We start from the raw sequence: 23,231 nt of genomic DNA, 5'->3' as shown, positions 1-23,231 counted from the left end.
CTTCTCTTCCAAATTAAAATGTACTGTAAAATTTCTCCTAGGTTGCTGTCACTTATAGTAGGTAGTAGAAATCTGACAGGTTATGGACTAATCCATGTCCTCATGGGGGGTTCTCAGCATTTCCTTTAGTTTTTATAAAAGCACTCCCTGGAAGGGATTCATACAGAGATGCCTTCCGCCTTCCCTACTTGATGCAAACGTTTCTTGCAGTTGTACTGAGCAGCCGAGGTTTAGTAAGTGCGTTTGCAAATAAAGAACACCCTGAGAAACCCCATTAGGAGTTGGATTAGTCAAAAACTGATCACATTTTTTTACTGCCTACTGTAAGTGACAGCAGCATAGGTAAAAAGTAATTTAATGTACATTTTATATGAATGCATACATCTATATTTCACAATTTTAATAAAATGTATCTGGGTATTCTTCTCTGAGTCATAACCAGCTACATACCTTTTATTTGTCTCAGTGAAGTCCCATGCCTCAGATATTCCTACTTCCTCCCTGTAGAGTTATTGTCAGTCCAAAGGCAGGAAAAGGGTATATATGAGGAATGGCACTTCACAGAGACAAAGTAAAGGCATTAAGCCTGATCATGCTTGAGAGGAGGATATTCACGCATCCAAACTTTAGGCTAGACTTTAAAGGGGAACTGAAGTAAGAGGTATACGGAGGCTGTCATGTTTATTTCCTTTTAATCAATACCAGTTGCCTGGCAGCCCTGCTGGTCTATTTCTCTGCAGTAGTATCTGAATAACACCAGAAACAAGCATGCAGCTAGTCTTGTCAGATCTGACTTTAAAGTCTGAAACACCTGATCTGCTGCATGCTTGTTCAGGGGCTATGGCTAATAGTATTAGAGGCAGAGGATCAGCAGGAGGGCCTGGCAACTGGCATTGCTTAGATGGAAATAAATATGGCAGCCTCCATATCCCTCTCACTTCAGTTGTCCTTTAAAAAAAGAAAAAAAGTGGGCGTGGATAACAATCCTAGTACCTACCTAAAGTAGATATATTACATGGACTGATTCTTTTTTTTCCACTTGTGTTTTGCCTTTGTTCTTTTCATCCCAGTTTCTGTATATTGGAGAATTAGTTCTTGTTTTTGGCACTGTACTTATTTTTATGTTCTTGCTCATCTGTTGTATTTCGTATTGCTTTTTTTTCGATGTTTTGGAATGGACCACTTTATGCATTTTTACTGGTGTCAGAGTTTAGTGAGCCATAACTTTGCTTTCTTACTGCCTTGTAAATATGCAAATTGGTTTGTAGATGCTGCTCGATAACAATGATCGATTGGAAGAAATAGTTATTTTATTGTGCTTGGGTACAGTCCAAATGGGATGGTTGTATTCAGCTAAACCCAAAATCACACAAGGCAAATTCTTAAAGGAATCCTGTTTGATTAGTGTACGTTATAAGTATTGCTTTTTGGAACTTAAGGTTTTAACTTGAAAAATCCTTTGTGTAGCTGTGCTTAATGCAGCTGTCCATCTATCCAATCTGGCTTAAAAGGAACATTAAGTGACATGATGAGAAAGACATTGGGTATGCACCTTGGCAAGCATACAAATACTGATGCTTCCTTTTTTTTCTACCTGAAAGAATTAATAATCAGCAATTTTCTCCAGTTGGACCATAGGGTCCCTTACTGATAAGGAATTACAGCTATAAAGCTCATTCCTGGCAGAGAACTGGGTTTATGAGAGCAGGGGAGAGATTAAAAAAGTCAATATAATTCAAAAAATTTTTTAAACATAACCTAAAATTGTGATATCTAAAAGTTATTTTGAAGAGCAGCGATACAACGGTTTTTATCTTATTAGTTTGTCATTTTAGGTTCACTAAGGCAAACTGAAGCAAGAAATATATGGAGGCTGCCATATTTATTTCCTTTTAAACAATACCAGTTGCCTGGCAGCCCTGCTGATCTGTTTGGCTGCAGCAGTGTTTGAATCACACCAGAAACAAGCCATGCAGCATATCCAGTCAGATTTAACAAAAATGTCAAACATTTGATGTGCTGCATGCTTGTTCCAGGTGTATGGCTAAAAGTGTTAGAGGCAGAAAATCAGCAGGACAGCCAGGCAGCAGGTATTGCTTAAAGGTAAGGTCCGAGTAGTTTTAAAAATAAAATTCATCCTTCCTGTGCCGTGGCTCCCGGTCCCCTCCGTTGGAGATGCCAACCTCGCCAGGTCAGCTTGTTCTGCACTGCAGCATGTAGTTCACTGGTCGCGCTGACGTCATCCGGACCGTACTTTGCAGGCGCAGAACTACTGTGCCTGCGCAGTACACTTCGGATGATGTCAGTGCGACTGAGAGCCGCTCGCACAAGCACAGTGGACATCCTGTGCCGGAGGGGACCCTGGGCCATTGGCGGTGAGGGCACAGGACAGCTGGCAGGGGCTGGAGGAAGCCTTAAAGAGAGTCTGAAGCGAGAATAGATCTCGCTTCAGACCTCATATATAGCAGGAGCATGCGTGCCCCCGCTAAAACGCCGCTATGGCGCGGCTTAACGGGGGTCCCTGTCCTCCCAAACCCCCTCCGTGCAGCGGGGGAGCGCTTCCTGGTTGGGGCAGGGCTAACCGCCGCAGCCCTGCCCCATGCGCGTCTGTCAGACGCGTATCTCCGCCTCTCCCCCGCCCCTCTCAGTCTTCCTTCACTGAGAGGGGCGGGGGAGAGGCGGCGATGCGCGTCTGATAGACGCGACTGGAGGCAGGGCTGCAGCCGTTAGCCCTGCCTCCAGGAAGAAGATTACCAGCAACCATTTTACGACCAACTTTTGCGGGGGGTGGGTTGGGGGTGAAGGGACCCCCGTTAAGCCGCGGGATAGCTGCGTTTTAGCAGGGGCACACGTGCCTCTGCTATATATAAGACCTGAAGCGAGATTTAGTCTCGCTTCAGTGTCTCTAAGTAAGTGGATTTTTTTATTTTAAAAAGAGCTCAGAAGTGTCCTTTAAAACATACATTGGGCAAATAAAAGAAATCAGATTTACTTACCTGGGGCTTTCTTCCTCCAGCCCCCAGAGGCCTTCGTGTCCCTAGCTGCAGCTTTGCTCTCTGCCAGGGCCGGGACCCCAGGACATAGGCAGAGAGTATAGCTGCGGTGAGGGATGCATAGGCTTCTGGGGCTGGAGGAAGCCCCACGTAAGTAAATCTGAATTCATTTTATTTGCTTTATGTATTCTTTAAAAGTGAATAAATATGGCAGCCTCCATACCGCTCTCACTTCAGGTGTGCTTGAAGAGCTCTCCTGCCTGTTACTTCCTGTTAGCAGAGCTGATGTCTTACACCTGCAAGTTCCACCTCTAATAGAATCAACAGTAATGCAGGGATTCTATGAAATGTAGACTGGCATCTATTGTAACCTTCGATAGAATTATTGAATTGGAAGAGAATCTGTGCCACAACGTGGCCACCCAATCGGTCTTTCGATTGATTTCAGGCTGAAACCAGTCAAAAGGATGAATCGGGAATGCTCGTAAAGTCTTGGTCGCAAGGGCTCAATCGGGTGCGCGGTGGTAACACCATTTGACATCACGATGACTGATGGACCCCGGTTGGTGCCTCCCCCCACATGCCTGTGTGAAGTGTTAGTCTTACCTCTCTGCTGGAGTGATTTCGGCGCTCCTCCTGTGTCCAGCACCACCGCAAGCCCCTATTCCATAAGACGCTAGCGCATGTTGTGATGTCACTATGCACCGAGTCACCTGATACAGGCGCTTGCTGTGACTCTGAACACTGGAGAAGGCCAGGAGTCATGCTGCCGGTGAGGCTTCAGCCCAGCAGACTGCAAGATGATTTCCAATATATCTCATGCTGAAATCGCTGTGCTGCGGGTGGCCAGGCAATAAATCCCTCGGTGATCAGATAGGGATCTGTCTAAAGGTGGCCACACACCATATAATTTTTTAAATATCTGTTCAATTTAAGAATTGCAATCAATTTCTCTGACTGATTGTAACATTTCAAAAATATGACCAATGTACCACACACCTATGTTCAATTTTTCCCCCAATTATGATAAAAATGATTGGAAACTAACAAAATTGCTATGGTGTGTATATTAATAAATTTACAATCCAACACACACCATACAATCTTTAGAAAGATTGAAGAAAAATATCTGGCAGTCCGGATCGATTAAAATCGAAGAAAACGGGAAATCCGATCGGATTTTTCAGTCGAATGAAAAAAAAGCTTTCGATTTTTTCGGGAGATACGATCGTTTTTATCGAATTACTGTAAAATCGGATCATTTTATTGTATCGTGTGTGGCCACCTTATTGGTCGATCTGGCCATACATTGAATATGACCCTCCAAAGGGCCAACATGTGAGCTTCAGGCCTGGAACCCACTAGGAGAGCTTTTCTGAGGGTTTTGTGATTTGAAAAGCTCTTGCTAATGTAATGTTATGGATGTGATCCCACTTGATTGATGTGATTTTATAAATCCCCCATAGCATTGCATTACCAAGAGCTTTTTCAAATCCTTAGCCCTTAGAAAAGGCTTCTAGTGGGTTTGAGCCCTCAAATGTGCATCAATGTAAGCGGTAAAAGAATAACCGCACACTGCCTTCCCATCAAGAGGAGCTCTCCGGACGCAGGGTTTCTGGTTGAAAGACTTCAGGAACAACCCATGGGACATCACAGCAAAATTACCATGGCATACCTTGGCATCCAAACCCCCTCGTGGAAGCTTATCGGAAAGACTATGGTGGTGGGGAAGTTTGGCAACCTGCTTTGGCCCACATTTCATCTTGATGCTTTTCTGCCTCCACTGGAGCCCCCATGGTTGCTATAGTTACGCCACTTAGCTTGAGACTGTACAATAAATGTTAAAGGGACTCCAAGCAGTGCAGTAACTATGGAAAGATGCATACCATTTTAAAGCTCCTCTTTCCAATGATATATATATATATATATATTATATATATATATATATATATATATATATATATATATATATATATATATATATATATATATATATATATATATATATAAACCGCCACCCTACGCCTTTTAGTTTTCGCTATTTTCAAAATTTTTCGAAATCACAACCCCCATCTTGGATTCCTTATTCAGCATTTTATTACACAGGACGACATTTTTCCCCAGTGTCAGCAGCTCCATTCAGCACAATGCAATGAAATACAAGGAACCCAGGGGGATATAATTACAAACATCTTGCTGGTAGGTGTGAGGATATAATTCATTAGTTTATTGTCCAGCGCTGCGTAATATGTTGGCGCTTTATAAATACAATAAATAAATAAATAGTTGTGGGTATGCTTAAAGGCATACCCACAGGCACTGCTCTGAGTCCCTTTAAATCTTAGAGACTCCGTAACAAAAATTGCATCCTGTTTTTTATCATCCTACAAGTTCCAAAAGCTATTCTAATGTGTTCTGGCTTACTGCAGCACTTTGTACTATCACAGTCTCTGTAATAAATCAACTTATCTCTCTCTTGTCAGACTTGTCAGCCTGTGTCTGGAAGGCTGCCAAGTTCTTCAGTGTTGTGGTTCTGCTATGAACTCCCCCATCCAGGACCCTCTATGCACACTGCCTGTGTATTATTTAGATTAGAGCAGCTTCTCTCTTATCTTTTACAAGCTGGATAAATCGTCCTCTGAGCTGGCTGGGCTTTCACATAGTGAGGAATTACAGACAAGGGCAAAGCTGTTTGCAGGAAGAAAAGAGCAGCCTGAAACTTCAGTGCATCAGAGATGCAGGGGGAAAGAAACACACAAATGATCTCTTGAGATTCAAAAGGAAGGCTGTATACAGCCTGCTTGTGTATGGATGTATTTTCTATGTGCGGACATACTGTACATCAACCTACTTCCTGTTTTGGTGGCCATTTTGTTTGTTTATAAACAAACTTTTTAAAACTGTTTTTAACCACTTTTAATGCGGCGGGGAGCGGCGAAATTGTGACAGAGGGTAATAGGAGATGTCCCCTAACGCACTGGTATGTTTACTTTTGTGTGATTTTAACAATACAGATTCTCTTTAATGAACAATTTTAGCAAACAATTAGAATTTGGCCCCTTCTGTGTTTGAGTGTGACACGCCTGTGCTAATGTAATGCTTTGTGTGTGATCTCACTTGAGCGATGTGATTTTTTTTTTTTTTTTATTACAATGCATTACATTAGCAAAAGTTCTTCCTATCACTAGCCCTTTGAAAGTGCCAGTAGAGTATATCAGCCCTAACACACGTAGAAAAATGCCGGCATTGAAAAAAAATTATATTTGCAGGAGTCAAAAGAAAATTATGCTAAGTGCTTACTCATTTTATGCTTTCTCAGTAAATTGGGGAGTTTATACCTTTCTGAGCCAATCACCTGTCCACCTTCTGAGCCAACCAAATGCCCTACACTTGAATTTCAGTTAACGAAGCATTCGCCTAGTTTTCGATCTGGGATCTCTCATTGGTTCACCGTCACACACAACCAAAAGCCATATCTCTACTACAGGTCAGAAGCTGCTCGTTACTAAGGGGATGCTTTTATTATATGTAAATAAAGATGTCGGCTACATGCACTGACCCAACCCATTGTGTGCATCGGAGGGGCTTGTGGGGGATATAGGGTCGTGTGACAGGACAGGAGCGATCTGTCTTCAGTTAAACACTAATCTATGTGCAGGGATAGAGAAATCTTATAGAAAATGCTGGTTTTGGAAATGGGTTTGGAGTTACTAAACAAAACGATTGAACTTCACATTTATATGCCTCCTCTAGCCATGTTGCCTGAATATATTTTGTCTTCGGTGAGACTTTGGTATTTTGACTACTGTAGCGCTTAGTTTTGGTACATTCCATGGATGTTTACATGCCGGTCATGTGGAGTAGTGATGTATTTTTATGAATAGGTGAAATAAATTTATTCTTAAATGACTGATCTGAGTTTGACTTCATTTCTATTGCAAAACTGTCATACTTCTTGTCATACGTCTTGCAGCTGAAGTAGTGCTGTGCATGGTTGGGCATTGCTCCTCTGCACATCTCCGGCACTATCTGCTGCAGCACGAATTGGTGAAAGGGAATACATGTTCCCTGAGCCAGTAAGATTGATTTTTACCATTAAAAATACTTTTTTCTCCTCAGTTTATAGTGAAAAATACACACTGTAGCATTATTTCAGAATCAAATATCCTCAACATAAATTGTGACAGGAACATAATCGAAGTATTGTGAAAAACAGTAGAAATAGCCAAACAAAATGTGTGCTTTTTATCTACAATAGTAATTGGAGTTTCATTGATAACCATGAGAAAATGTTCTCTCTCTCTCTCTCTCTCTCTCTCATAGAAAACAAAATTGTTCAAATTAAATTGCATTAGAAGTGTGCCTAACATCTTCTATAATAAAACCCCTTTGTCTCTGCATCCCACGTCCGTGTGTGTGTCCCTGCGTGCTACTGCGCATGTGCCGCAGGGACAGCCGTTGGACGGGAGCAGGACAGACGGGGCCAGGCATGCATGGTGAATGTGCAGCAGTGGTGGCGGTCACGGGAGGATGGGTGGGAAGGCGGAGGGGAGGGGTTTAAACACAGACCTAGAGCCCGCTTTTAAACGGGCTTAGGTCTATCTAGTTCATTCATAAAACACAGTTTGCATACGAATTCTGTCATGTGTGAAAGGCCCCTAAAAAGGAAGCGTAGGTCTCACCATTACATGCTGGTACAGTACGGATAGTGTGTAGAGATGGCTCGAACCTCCGATTTTAGGTTCGTGAACTTCCGCAAAAGGCCGCGAACCGCAATAGACTTCAATGGGCAGGCAAACTTTAAAAAACTACAAACACAAATTCTGGCCACAAAAGTGGTGGAAAAGATGTTTCAAGGGGTCTAACACCTAGAGGGGGGCATGGCGGAGTGGGATACACGCCAAAATTACGGATTTGACGCACAACAGGGTTTTAAAGGGGAACTTCAGCCTAAACAAACATACTGTCATTAAGTTACATTAGTTATGTTAATTAGGATAGGTAATTTTTACCCACCCTGTTTTAAAAGAACAGGCAAATGTTTGTGACTTATGGGGGCTGCCATCTTTGTCATGGGGGCAGCCATCTTTTTGGTTGAAAGGAGGTGACAGGGAGCATAAGACACAATTCCAACTGTCCTGTGTCCTGATAACCCCTCCCAGCTGCACACACTAGGCTTCAAATGTCAAATTCAAAATGTAAAAAAAAAAAATTGCACCAAAACAGCAGAACGAGAACAACAACAACATCAGAAATCCCATCATGCTTTGCACAGCATCAGGGGAAAAATGCCCGGGCAGTTTTCTTCTGTGCAGCTAAAAATGAGGCTTGTATAAGAGAAACAAAGTTCTGAAGCTGTAAAACTGTTAAAGAAGCACCAGGCCTTTTCAGTGCTGCTGAGTCGATTTTTAGTCTGGAGGTTCACTTTAAGGGGAGATATATGTAGAAGCTTTCCAGAGGCGCCAATAGAATAAAAGTCACTTAAACGAGCTTAAAACCGATGGGGCAGTGGTGGGCCTATCCCATCCATGCGGACAAAGCAAACAAAGGAAGGACTGTGGCATCAACAGTCAAACAACAATTTATTTATACTCCACAGTAAAAATAGGCAACGCGTTTCACGGGCTCAATCCCGCTTCATCAGGCCAATGAAAAAAGGAGCATACAGCTTAACAGCATCAAAACCACACTGAGCGCCTCTGTGTGGTTTTGATGCTGTTAAGCTGTATGCTCCTTTTTTCATTGGCCTGATGAAGCGGGATTGAGCCCGTGAAACGCGTTGCCTATTTTTACTGTGGAGTATAAATAAATTGTTGTTTGACTGTTGATGCCACAGTCCTTCCTTTGTTTGCTTTGTCCGCATGGATGGGATAGGCCCACCACTGCCCCATCGGTTTTAAGCTCGTTTAAGTGACTTTTATTCTATTGGCGCCTCTGGAAAGCTTCTACATATTGCTAAGTCCACCCTTGGTGGAGGGTTGTACCCATCTTCTTCCCATCTACAGAGAGCGACTTTTAATCCTGAGTGGGGTCAGGTTAATCTCCCCACCTGCCTTCACAGTGGTTGCCTAATGGTAACCCTGGTTTGTGAGTATTAAATTGTTATATTACTCATTATTAATTATCATCTATACAATATCACACTATTGGGCTCTTGGTGTCCCCCCTCCCTTTAACTTTAAGGGGAGAAATCACATTGCATTGCTAAATTGGAGGCCTAAAGTGCTTTAAAACATCTTGCGTGTATATACATGGATCAGAAAGTGTAATTAGTGTACTGCTTCACACTGACAGACCAAACTCACTGTGTAACGCACCGCAAAGCGCTGTTTATGTACTGATGGCTGTGCTGGACTGGTGCGCACGATGGCGGTTTTCAAGCCCATATGGTCGGGCTGAGGTAGCTCAATGACAGAACAACAGTGACTGTCCAGCTGATCGAATTTGGTCTGTCCACAATAAAACAAAGACCTTATTTTCTTGGGTGTGCCCCCTAACACACTCATATAGGTCATTGCTTCATTGTGATACGCAAGCCCCTTCACTGCGGCAAGTTAACGGTCACGAAGGGGAATTGACACATGTTCATGCCTTTTATTTTGTTGCAGCCGCAGTGCAGCCAGAAAAATTAGGCAGGCATGTACACGCAGAAAAAATGTTTTTTAGTTAGTGGCCACTGCTAGCAGCGGCCTTAAGTTCAGGAATCCACCTGGAGTCCTGTTCCCTGTTAGTGGTGGCGGAGAAGGCAGTCAAGCGGCTTGCAAGCAGAAATGCTGTGTGGGGACCAAGTTAGTCTTAGGGCAGGCAGTCACACGGCATGCAGGCAGAGATGCTGTGTTTGGGGACTGAATTAGACTTCGGGCAGGCCTGACTGTGCTTTGCAGACCAGGCATCCGTGATCAGATGGACCCCTTGACCCAATGCTGTAGAGATGACACCACTTGCCTTTCAACATCACTGTACAGTTTGGGTATCCTTTTTTGAGAAATAATTGCGGCCTGGTATCTTCCACTGCAGTGTGTGGCTTTGCTTTTGTGTGCTGCTTTTCCTCAGGTGGTCATGCCTTTGCAGTTTGTGCTTTTTCTTCATGTGTCCCTACACGGGTCTTGGTCTTTCCACGGCTCAATTTTCGGTGGCAGAGAGTACAGATGGCATCGCTCTCATCTGAGGCAGACACACACAAAAAACTCCACACCGCTGAGCCCTGGGGTGATGGCACTTTGGTGATGGCTGCCGACTGAGTGTTAAGTGGGGTGGCAGAATCAGAGCAGGAGGAGGAATATATGTCACGCTTCCGTGCTGAAGATGAGGTGTTGAGTGTTAAATAGTCAACTATGTCCTAACAATCTTGGGAGTTGATGGCACGTGCCTTCTGAACACTGTACTTTGCTCACAGGCCACACGAAATCACGTCAGCACGACCTCGAACAGACCTGCCGGGTGGCCTGCCTCCGGCTCTCCCTCTTGTTTTGTCCATATTGGGGGGGGGGGGGTGAAGTGAGAGGTATGCAATGACTTGACTAGTACAATGTGCAGTCACACAGATGCAGTGAAAGGTATACACTGACTGCTGGTATAATACAATGTGCAGTCACACAGATGCAGTGAAAGGTATACACTGAGTGCTGTATAATGATGAGACAAATACACTTGAAATCCTATAATGAGAATCTGTTATGGAGGGCAAGTCTGCTATCCATTCAATGGAAGGGTATGCACTGACTGTTATAATGCAATGTGCAGTCACACAGGTGAAGTGAAAGGTATGCAGTGACTGGTATATAAAACCGCGTGCGGTCACACAGATACAATGAGAGGGATGCAGTGAGTGGTATTATAATACAACTAGTGATCTAAGCCCGTTTGAAAACCGGCTCTATGTCGGTCATTGCCGCGCACGGTCACGTGCTCACTCGGCTGGCCGCCCTACGTCCTGTTCTAACGGCTGTCAGTGCTCGACATGCGCAGTAGCGCAAAATCACTGACACACAGACAGGAAGCAGGGACACTTGTGTTTTATTAGGTAGGATGTGCAGCAGTCACAGGTGCAGTAAAAAGGTAGGTACTGAATGTACTGGGCATGGCACAGTATAGCAATTAGCAAGGGCCAGCTGTGACAGAAAGGCCTTGTATATGCAGTGTCAGTGGGCCACACACACACACAAAAAACATCACAAGAACATTAGCTCTCAAAAGAGCTGTTTTGGGGTGCTTTTAAAGAGACTCCGTAACAAAAATTGCATCCTGTTTTTTATCATCCTACAAGTTCCAAAAGCTATTCTAATGTGTTCTGGCTTACTGCAGCACGTTCTACTATCACCATCTCTGTAATAAATCAACTTATCTCTCTCTTGTCAGACTTGTCAGGCCTGTGTCTGGAAGGCTGCCAAGTTCTTCAGTGTTGTGGTTCTGCTATGAACTCCCCCATCCAGGCCCCTCTCTGCACACTGCCTGTGTGATATTTAGATTAGTGCAGCTTCTCTCTGTTCTATTATCTTTTACAAGCTGGATAAATCCTCCTCTGAGCTGGCTGGGCTTTCACATACTGAGGAATTACATACAGGCACAGCTGTCTGCACTCTGCAGGAAGAAATAGCCTGACACTTCAGTGGAAGATAGCTGCAGGGGGAAAGAAACACACAAATGATCTCTTGAGATTCAAAAGGATGGCTGTATACAGCCTGCTTGTGTATGGATGTATTTTCTATGTGTGGACATACTGTACATCAATCTACTTCCTGTTTTGGTGGCCATTTTGTTTGTTTACAAACAAACTTTTTAAAACTGTTTTTAACCACTTTTAATGCGGCGAGGAGCGGCGAAATTGTGACAGAGGGTAATAGGAGATGTCCCCTAACGCACTGGTATGTTTACTTTTGTGCGATTTTAACAATACAGATTCTCTTTAAGCAATAAATATCAGCAAGAAGCAAGCTTCCTTTTATAACGGGAGGGGGGGGGGGAGGCGCCAGGAGGGAGTGCAGCCTATTTGGCTGCCATGTGTCTGCTGACTGTGTTGTAGAGGGTCAAAGTTTAGCCCAATGATGTAGTATAGGGGGCAGGTTGAACTCGCATAAAGTTTGCGGTTCGACGCGAATTCGTGTTGTTCGCGCGAACAAGTTTGCATTCAGGCCATCTCTAATAGTGTGCTCCTCTGTCTACATTTCTGTGCTGCTCGGATGATAGCAAGCAAGTCACAGATAACATGCAATTCCCTCAGTAATTAGACAGCAGCTTACACACGCACCATAGGTCTCACCGGCTGGTGCTTTTGAGGAAATCCACACAGGCTCACAGCAGTGTGCAGCTAGCGAGTAGGCTACAAGTGGCTTCCAGCCTGTCCACCGACAATGGCTCATGTGTCCCTGACGGACGCATTATGCATGCCCCACCCACTTTCCACTATAGCCAGATACAGAATACCACAGAATACCACAGGGGTTAACAGGTTTACTATAACAGAAGTTCTATTATATCCGGGTTTACTATACCAGGTGTTAGTCCCAAATACTTATAATGGGGCTTGGCCAGAACCTGGACATTTGGTTTACTATACCCAAAGTTTTGTTCATCAGAGTTTCCTATAACAAGATTATACCGTATAAAAATGTTTATTATTATCATACTAAATATTAGCAATGCACTCCACCCAAAAAAACATCAGTAGTTCAATATGGGAGTTCTAAAAGATTGTGTCATTCAGCTGGGACAATAAAACCTTAAACTTAGGTTTTAAGCTTTTAAACAAAAAATAAGAGAGTGGAAACCTAGGGAAGTCCTATTTAGGAGCAGGTTTAGATACAGTTACAGGTTTGCTTTACAGAGCAGCAAAAATATAAATATATTTTAATGAAATAAAAACGCACACCTGCTTTTAAAGGGGAACTGAAGAGAGAGGTATATGGAGGCTGTCATGTTTATTTCCTTTTAGACAATACCAGTTGCCTGACAGCCCTGCTGATCCTCTGCCTATAATACTATTAGCCATAGCCCCTGAACAAGCATGCAGCAGATCAGGGGTTTCAGTGGTTCAGACTTATAAGTCTGATCTGACAAGACTAGCTGCATGCTTGTTTCTGGTTTTAATCAGATACTACTGCAGAGAAATAGACCAGCAGGGCTGCCAGGCAACTGGTATTGATTAAAAGGAAATAAACATGACAGCCTCCATATACCTCTCTCTTCAGTTCCCCTTTAAAATAACTTGTACCAAAGGCCCAGTGTCGTAACCAGTTTCTAATTTCCCTAGTCTTAAATTTCTTAAATCAAGCCAGCATATTACAGATAAAGAAAACAACAAGACAGATTAAAGAACCCCTTATCCTCTACTGTCACGGAATGCCTGGTACATCTTGTACCAAACCTGGATAAATTGTACAGAAGTCGACCCTGCTCAGCTATGAGCTTGTAATGCTGGGTCTAACGTACACACAAAAAATACAATAAATCGAGGTCAGGTTGAAGCTCGGGTCATACACGAAAAGTCAGAAATGCGCGGTACAGAAGGACTAATGTAAAGCTAGGTCAAAAACGGGCTAAATTTTTACGCATTGAACCAGTAATGCGTAAAAATGTATGTGTTAATGTTCCTGCACTAGCGGGAATGCGTAAAAATGTACGCAATGCGGCCCGCCGACCTCCGAGGTCGGCAAGCTGCCAGTGAGGGACTGGAGCAGCAGTGAGTGACTACGAGGGCACAGGATGGCTGCATGGGGCTGGTAGAAGCCCCAGGTAAGTGAAACTCATTTTTTTTTATTTTGCTTGGACATTCCCTTTAAATAAAAGATAGCAACTGATTTGCATTTCATTGAGTGAAATAAGTTTTTGAACCCTCTAACAATAAAAGACTTAATACTTAGTGGAAAAACCCTTGTTTGCAAGCACAGAGGTCAAACGTTTCTTGTAATTGATGACCAAGTTTGCACACAGTTTAGGAGGAATGTTGGTCCACTCCTCTTTGCAGATCATCTCTAAATCCCTAAGGTTTCGAGGCTGTCTCTGTGCAACTTTGAGCTTGAGCTCCCTCCATAGGTTTTCTATTGGATTAAGGTCCGGAGACTGACTAGGCCACTCCATGACCTTAATGTGCTTCTTCTTGAGCCACTCCTTTGTTGCCTTTGCTGTATGTTTTGGGTCATTGTCGTGCTGGAACACCCATCCACGACCCATTTTCAGTTTCCTGGCAGAGGGAAGGAGGTTGTCGTTCAGGATTTCACGATACATGGCTCCGTCCATTTTCCCGTTAATGCGATTAAGTTGTCCCGTGCCCTTAGCAGAAAAACACCCCCAAAGCAAAATGTTTCCACCCCCATGCTTGACGGTGGGGACGGTGTTTTGGGGGTCATAGGCAGCATTTTTCTTCCTCCAAACACAGCGAGTTGAGTTAATGCCAAAGAGCTCTATTTTGGTCTCATCAGACCACAGCACCTTCTCCCAGTCACTCACAGAATCATTCAGGTGTTCATTGGCAAACTTCAGACGGGCCTGCACATCTGCCTTCTTGAGCAGGGGGACCTTGCGAGCCCTGCAGGATTTTAATCCATTGCGGTGTAATGTGTTTCCAATGGTTTTCTTAGTGACTGTGGTCCCTGCTAATTTTAGGTCATTCACTAACTCCTCCCGTGTAGTTCTAGGATGCTTTTTCACCTTTCTCAGAACCATTGACACCCCACGAGGTGAGATCTTGCGTGGAGCCCCAGAGCGAGGTCGATTGATGGTCATTTTGTGCTCCTTCCCTTTTCGAACAATCGCACCAACAGTTGTCACCTTCTCTCCCAGCTTCTTGCTAATGGTTTTGTAGCCCATTCCAGCCTTGTGCAGGTCTACAATTTTGTCTCTGACATCCTTGGACAGCTCTTTGGTCTTTCCCATGTTGGAGAGTTTGGAGTCTGCTTGATTGATTGATTCTGTGGACAGGTGTCTTTTATACAGGTGACTAGTTAAGACAGGTGTCCTTAATGAGGGTGACTAATTGAGTAGAAGTGTCTAACCACTCTGTGGGAGCCAGAACTCTTAATGGTTGGTAGGGGTTCAAAAACTTATTTCACTCAATGAAATGCAAATCAGTTGCTATCTTTTATTTAAGGTTATTTTTTTCGATTTTCCTTTTGATGTGCTATCTGCCACTGTTAAAATAAACCTACCATTGAAATGATACTGTTCTGAGACTTTTAATTTCTTTGTCATTGGACAAACTTACAAAATCAGTGAGGGGTCAAATAATTATTTCCTCCACTGTAAGTTTGTTACAGAGCTATTCTGTTCTTAGTATCAGCCGTGTTTTGTTAAAGAGACTCTGAAGTCTCCCAAAAATGAGGTTTTTACTTTAAAAACCTCATTAACGTTATTGCCTCTCTTAAACCGCCACAGAACCCAAACTCTCGGGGTACATCGCGGGCTCCTCTTGCATAGAGGCAGAGCAGCTTTGCCTCTATGCACGTCAATCAGCGCGGATCGCCACCTCTGCCCCGCCCCTCAGTCTTCCTTCACTGATAGGGGCAGGGGAGAGGCGGAGATACGTGCTGATTGACGCGCATAGAGGCGGCAGCAAAAACCACGACCAAGAAAGTCGTGGATTTTGCCGGCCGAGTAAGGGGTGAGTTAGGGGTGATTGAGGGTGTTTTCAGCCGCGGTTCTGCAGGTCTTAAGAGGGGCAATAATGTTAATGAGGTTTTTAAAGTGAATCTAGTTTTTGGGAGACTTCAGAGTCTCTTTAGAGTGGACCCAAATTAAAAATACAAGATTTTAGAAATAAAATCTCTTTTCTAACTTATAATAATAAATAGCAGCCTTTTTTCAGCTGCAGGATGACAAATATAAAATATTTTACATTTATTGGAGGAACACCTCCCTTCATTTCATATTGCTGCGACAGAATCCGGCAGACTGGTGGAGGAGATAAAAAACAAAAAAACAAAACACAGGCTGCTACTGATGATGTCACAGGGGAGGTGATCTCAGCTTGTGTGAGATTTCACATAGACGACTCCCCTGTGAGGGAGGGTAGCTGATGACAAACACACCCATGATCTGAAACCTATTAAGCTCAGAAAAAATGGCTGCCACCTGTATAACCCTAGTTACAGTGGCGTCCCTACCATAGAGCGCAGGGGGGCGGGGCGCACCGGGTGACAGACACCCAGGGGAGTGTCGCCACAACCCCCCACAGCAGCACAGCAGGAGGGGGAAGCAGGGCTAGAAGGAGGGGCTGTGGAGGCAGCGGTGGGGAGGGGGGAAATATCCCCCCCCCCCTCCCTCACCTGGGACCTCTCCTTCTGCCTCTCTCCCCCCCTCCAAAAATTAGCGGCGACAAGTGCGAGGCGGCCGGAGGCGTATGGACAATTACTCACCTGATTTCCGCGTTCCAAGCGTGGAGCGCAGCGTCATGACGTTACAGGTCTCCGTCTTCAATGCCGCCCACTGTGCTTCCTGATTTGCGGAAGCACAGTGGGCGGCATTGGAGGCGGAGACCTGTAACATCATGACGCTTGGATCGCGGAGATTAGGTGAGTAATCATCTGTACGCCTCCGGCCGCACTATGCTATGCTGGAGGGGGGAGAGAGACAGAAGGAGGGGTCCCAGGTGAGGGACCCCTCCACAGCCCCTCCATCTAGCCCTGCTTCCCACTCCTGGGGCACCTACACTGGGGGCAACTACACTAGCCATACTGGGGGCACCTACACTGGGGGCAACTATACTAGCTTACTGGGGGCATCTATACTACCTTACTGGGGGCAACTATACTAGCTTTATGTATTCAATGCTGCTGCGCTTTAAATCCTCATAGGTTCATCCATTAGCATATGTGGGGGGAAGAAGGAAACAACATATAGTGTGTAACGTTTGCTTAATAACACCCTCAGTGATAAGCACACACTTCCGAATAATGTGATAAAGCCCCCAACCAGGAGAACCTCCACCACTTGCTATAGAGTGGCCGCTCACCCTCAGCTTGGACGTACGCACGCACGCACACTGGGGAAGGAGCGAGGTTTACAGTCACACTTGGCCGGCGGACGCGCTGATGACCTGGTGCAGTATACTATACGATATGCTCATACCCAAGCGATTACATTGAAGTTTTTTACAGAGGCAATGGCTGCCAGGAGTTGGGCTTGTTTACAAGAAAACTGAGCGGCCACTCTATAGCAAGTATATAGCTATACTGACTGGGGCAACTATACTAGCTATACTGGGGGCAGCTATCCTGGCTGGAGGCAACTATACTAACTGTACTGGCTGGGGGCAACTATACTAGCTATACTGGCTGGGGGCGACCATACTAGCTATACTGGGGCAACTATACTAACTTCATTGGGGGCAACTATACTAGCTATACTGTGGGCAACTGTACTAGCTATACTGGGGGCAACTATATTACCTACACTAAGGGCAACTATACTAGCTATATTGGGGGCAACTATACTGGGGCAATGGCAGTGCCATTCTCCAAGCACCCCTAAAGCACCCCCCAGCGTGAACTGACTTTCGGCGTCTAATAGACGCCGTGTCAGTTCACTGACAGCAGCAGCCCACAGCTGCGGCAGAGCAGGGCTACAGTAAAATGACGTCTGAAGCCCTGCTCTGGAGACTGAGTCTGCAGTGCAGGGCTTTAGGCGCCATTTTCCCATAGCACGCGCCGCAGGTTATAGCCACACCCACTTTTTTTTTTTTTTTTTGGGGGGGGGGTGTCTTAATACCCAGCACCGGGTGTCAAATGCCCTAGGTACGCCACTGCCTAGTTATGAAAAGAGAAGGGTGAAAAGCATACACTGAAATGTTCATAGGCTGGAAGGAGTGTCTATTTATATTTGTATGTGTCAGAGTGGTGCAACTAAATATTTTGAATTAAAACAAATGTTTGGTTTGGGTCCGCTTTAAGTGTTTGGGATTTTTGGAGAATAATCGTTCTGCAGTGGCAATAAGGAAGCAGGGAAGATAAGCATATATTGCTGTGTGCTGTATGAAAGGGTGTGGGGTGGTTTAGAACTTTGGAATTTTGACATTTTGGATTGACTTAACTTAAACATTTCCTGCCCCATAATGTTAAAATAAGTCACTGTACTCTCCTCCCTACAAAATCCTAGATAACACTGTTTATTTATCTCTGAGTTGATGAAAACTCTATAGAATTGAAAATGAATGACCACAAACCCCTCCCCCTCCAATGGAATTCAATGACAGGGCTAGTAAGTAAACAAGTGTAACAAACATTCCAGGAGAAGACCGATGTAACAATTGAGTAGGGTATACAATCTGTCACAAATACATTATGCACACATTTGTCCTGAAAAAAAAAAACATATATAAATCATTTAGTTGTGATAATTATTGATAAAGTTATTGCCAATATAATTAGAGCTTGGCTGAACTGTAAACGACCAGGGTAGGGAAGTGGTTAAAACACACAAGGCAAAGCTCAGGAGTACAGGTAGTCCCCGGTTAACGAAAGAAATAGACTGTAGGTTTGTTCTTAACCTGAATCTGTTCTTAACCTGAATCTGTTCTTAAGTTGGAACACTGTGCTATCTCTGTACCCAGTACCTCCTCTGTGCCCCCCTGTGCCTCCAGTGTCCCCCTCTGTGTCACATCTGCCATCTGTACCTGCTTATACAAGTTTAAAAGCCATTTTTTCTTTGAATTTTTTTAAAATAGATTTTCTCAAAAACCATTGCCCCCCTTGTTAAAAAATAACTTAAGGGGCCGGTCACATCACAAACGCGGATGGCTACGCATGCGGAACGCAACGCATGCAAACGCACGCCATCCGCCTTTGTATGCGTTGCGTGGCTGATCCCAGCGCTGGTCCGGATTGCATACAGTTTGAACATCAGACAGTGTACTCTATGCACTGTCTGATGTCGTGCGTGTTGGCCTCCTGCACGCGTTTCCAAAATGCGGCTGGAAACGCTTGCAATGTGAATGGGGCCTTACTGTGGTTTATCACACCTGAGTTCAATTACTGCCACACCTGTTTCAATCAAGAAATCACTTAAATAGGAGCCATCTGACACAGAAGTAGACCAAAAGCACCTCAAAAACTAGACATCATGCCAAGATCCAAAGAAATTCAGGAACAAATGAGAACAAAAGTAATTGAGATCTATCAGTCTAGTAAAGGTTATAAAGCCATTTCTAAAGCTTTGGGACTCCAGCGAACCACAGTGAGAGCCATTATCCACAAATGGCAAAAACATGGAACAGTGATGAACCTTCCCAGGAGTGGCCGGCCGACCAAAATTACCCCAAGAGCACAGAGAAAACTCATCCGAGAGGCCACAAAAGACCCCAGGATAACATCTAAAGAACTGCAGGCCTCACTTGCCTCAATTAAGATCAGTGTTCACGACTCCACCATAAGAAAGACTGGGCAACAACGGCCTGCATGGCAGATATCCAAGGTGCAAACCACTTTTAAGCAAAAAGAACATTAAGGCTCGTCTCAATTTTGCTAAAAAAAACATCTCAATGATTGCCAAGACTTTTGGGAAAATACCTTGTGGACCGACGAGACAAAAGTTGAACTTTTTGAAAGGTACGTGTCCCGTTACATCTGGCGTAGAAGTAACACAGCATTTCAGCAAAAGAACATCATACCAACAGTAAAATGTGGTGGTGGTAGTGTGATGGTCTGGGGTTGTTTTGCTGCTTCAGGACCTGGAAGGCTTGCTGTGATAGATGGAACCATGAATTCTACTGTCTACCAAAAAATCCTGAGGGAGAATGTCCGGCCATCTGTTCGTCAACTCAAGCTGAAGCGATCTTGGGTGCTGCAGCAGGACAATGACCCAAAACATACCAGCAAATCCACCTCTGAATGGCTGAAGAAAAACAAAAGGAAGACTTTGGAGTGGCCTAGTCAAAGGCCTGACCTGAATCCTATTGAGATGTTGTGGCATGATCTTTAAAAAGGTGGTTCATGCTAGAAAACCCCCAAATAAAGCTGAATTACAACAATTCTGCAAAGATGAGTGGGCCAAAATTCCTCCAGAGCGCTGTAAAAGACTCGTTGCAAGTTATCGCAAACGCTTGATTGCAGTTATTGCTGCTAAGGGTGGCCCAACCAGTTATTAGGTTTAGGGGGCAATTTCTTTTTCACACAGGGCCATGTAGGTTTTGAGGTTTTTTTCTCACTAAATAATAAAAACCATCATTTAAAACTGCATTTTGTGTTCAATTATGTTATCTTTGACTAATAGTTAACGGTTTTTGATGAGCAGAAACATTTAAAGAGAGTCTGAAGCGAGAATAAATCTCGCTTCAGACCTCATAAATAGCAGGGGCACGTGTGCCCCTGCTAAAACGCCGCTATAGCGCGGCTTAACGGGGGTCCCTTCACCCCCAAATCCCCCTCGATACACCCGGGGAGCGCTTCCTGGTTGGGGCAGGGCTAACCGCCGCAGCCCTGCCCCACGTGCGTCTGTCAGACGCGTATCTCCGCCTCTCCCCCGCCCCTCTCAGTCTTCCTTCACTAAGAGGGGCAGGGGAGAGGCGGCGATGCAGCCGTTAGCCCTGCCTCCAGGAAGCAATAAATCACGACCAAATCTGCGACCAAGTGTTGCAGTGGTCGCTTTGGGGGTGAAGGGACCCCCGTTAAGCCGCGCTATAGCGGCGGTGTAGCAGGGGCACACGTGCCCCTGCTATTTATGAGCTCTGAAGCGAGATTTATTCTCGCTTCAGAGTCTCTTTAAGTGTGACAAACATGCAAAAGAATAAGAAATCAGAAAGGGGGCAAATAGTTTTTCACATCACTGTATCTGATTAGCTATTAGTAGTCGAGCTATAGCATATTTGCTGATTTACAAGCGATTGGCTAGTATTAGGTGCGCCGTGTAGACTATTATAGATTTGGGAAACCCATCGACTGCCAAATCTAGTGTCCAAATGAACGGATCTGAAAATTTAGCCATGTAAGAAATACAGCAAATGTGGCTTTTACAGTACTTTGTCCCCACCTGCTGGTTTTAAGTGGTCATGCACAGCTGCATTACTGATTTTATTTTTTTTGCTAGATAAATACTTTAAAACCCCGCTATTCAAAACTCGGGCATCCAGCAGTCTCAACCAACCCGGCATGCCTGAGGGGGAGAGCGGAACTTTAGGGTTTTGCAGAGCTGTGCACAGCAGAAGCACCATACAAAACCTCCAGGTGCCATGTTTTGCAGCTCCTGCACCCATGTATGGTTCCCGCCGTGTCACCTGACCAGCATCGGGTCACATGCACGCTTTGGGAGCCGTACACAGAGGACACAGGAAAACCGCTGAGAGGTGTATATATATATATATATATATATATATATATATATATATATATATATATATATATATATATATATATATATATATATATATATATATATATATATATATAGATAGGTAGATAGATAGATAGAGAGAGAGAGTGTCCAGAGATTTTGGAAAGGTAAATACCCACCAGCAAATCATGGCCAGATGATGGAAAGATCGTTCCCGGATCCATCTGGCCACATCGGGAAGAGTCATTCGCAGTGAATATGAATGATCGTGTAAACAATTGTTTACATGATCACGGCAAAACCCGTGCAAGTCCAGTCGTTCAAAAACAAACAATTGCCACAGGTGGCGTGCATCGTTAAACTTCATTTAAAGAAATCTCGAGGCGGAATTTTAAAATAGGACCCAGAGGCATGTCATGTGAGTACTTCCTGGGTCGTGGCTTGGCTTCCGATTGGAGGAAGCTTGCAGAGGCGGGGAGCAGCAGGGGGAGAGCCTATCATGGAGGCGGTACATGAGCATGATTGACAAGCGTCATGTAAACAAAGCAGGCTAGCGACAAGCAGATTGTCACTAGCCTGGCGATATTTCTATGGGGGACAACAAAGCGCAGGGGGCACTAGCAGCGGTGATAGAACGACACAGAGGCATGTCCTTGTGCACATGACATGCTTCTGGGACCTATTAAGATTTAAACATTCTGCCTCAGGTTCTCTTTAAATGAAGTTTAACAATGCATGTCACCTGTGGCAATCGTTCATTTTTGAATGACCGGACTTGCACGGGTTTTGCCGTCATCGGGTTCTCTTTACTAAATTTTTCTTTAAAAAAATGTTGGGCAATGTCGTAAAAAAAATGTACGCTGTGCAAAATCGTGCACACAAACGTATCCCGCATCGGGCAATCCCCACCTGTGCTGGATAATTTTTTTTCTTCTAGAGGAAACTCACTTCAGGCTTGATATTTACCTATGTAGAGGGATGGCTCCGGATCCCATAGTTTATGGTAGTCTTCCTGAAGCCTTTGGACGTAGTCGCGTCTCCGGGTACCTCCAAAGACCAGTGTATCCGTACTGCCCATGTGTGAGTCTAGGAAAGCAAGTACTCCCAAAAGACTTCCCGAAGTCTACCGAAGCTCTACTCAACCTAGCAGGTCATGGAAGTTTGAACGAGCCCCTAGCAGGAATGATGGCCTGCAGAGAGGAACAGGAAGTCTCTATGACAGTAATGGCTTACCTTGGCACTCCAGCTGTGACAAAACTACAAATCCCATCATGCCTCTGCCTCCCCGAGAGCTGTCAGAGTATTGCAATGCCTCATGGGAGTAGTTCCACCACAGCTGGAGTGCCAAGGTTAGCCATCACTGCTCTAGGATATCCAGAGCCTTCTCTCTACCAAGGTAAGTATCTCACCTGAAGAGCTTCCCTGCTTCAGATTCTCTTTAAATAGGAGTTAGTGGCGAAAATTTTACCTCAATTTAGTCCCATAATACACCACTGAATATGCAGACAATTGCTTTATGTCCTGGAAAAGCCAGGGTTGTGCATCCATAACTGCGGGTGTGCAGTATGCCTAGTCATTTTACAGAGCCTTGAACTCTAGAAAGCTGTAACAAGTCGTTTAGTCCTACACTACAGCAAGATATGTCATGCAAAACAGCCTGAAACGGCTGTCTGTGAGTGACCTTATATAGCTCTGAAATGAATAGACGTGCTGTAAACCAACAGTCATAGATGACTAGCCCTGCATTTTCAGTAACTGAGTAAAGCAGCCGGCACCGTCGTATTATAGCTCAATGACTCCTTTAATTTAGCATTGTCATGTATACAACAATGTTTCGGAGTCGCAGCTCCTTTTTAAAGTTCATGACATTCTGACCATTGACCATGACATTTTGGTCAGAATGTCATGAACCTGAAAAAGGAGCTGTGACTCCGAAACATCGTCGTATACATGACAAAGCTGAGTTAAAGGAGTCATTGAGCT

At 44.4% G+C, this 23,231-nt stretch overlaps 1 protein-coding gene across 3 annotated transcripts in view; it reads right to left on the bottom strand.

Annotated features, from left to right (window-relative positions):
- Positions 1-23,231, bottom strand: part of ADAM22 (ADAM metallopeptidase domain 22) — a 378,095-nt gene that overhangs the window by 168,391 nt on the left and 186,473 nt on the right. The window lies entirely within an intron of this gene.

This window comes from Hyperolius riggenbachi, chromosome 5 (assembly GCF_040937935.1).
Source record: "Hyperolius riggenbachi isolate aHypRig1 chromosome 5, aHypRig1.pri, whole genome shotgun sequence".
In the NCBI taxonomy this organism is placed as follows: domain Eukaryota; kingdom Metazoa; phylum Chordata; class Amphibia; order Anura; family Hyperoliidae; genus Hyperolius; species Hyperolius riggenbachi.
Note: the sequence above shows the minus strand (reverse complement) of the source record. Positions and strands in the feature narration are given on the sequence as shown.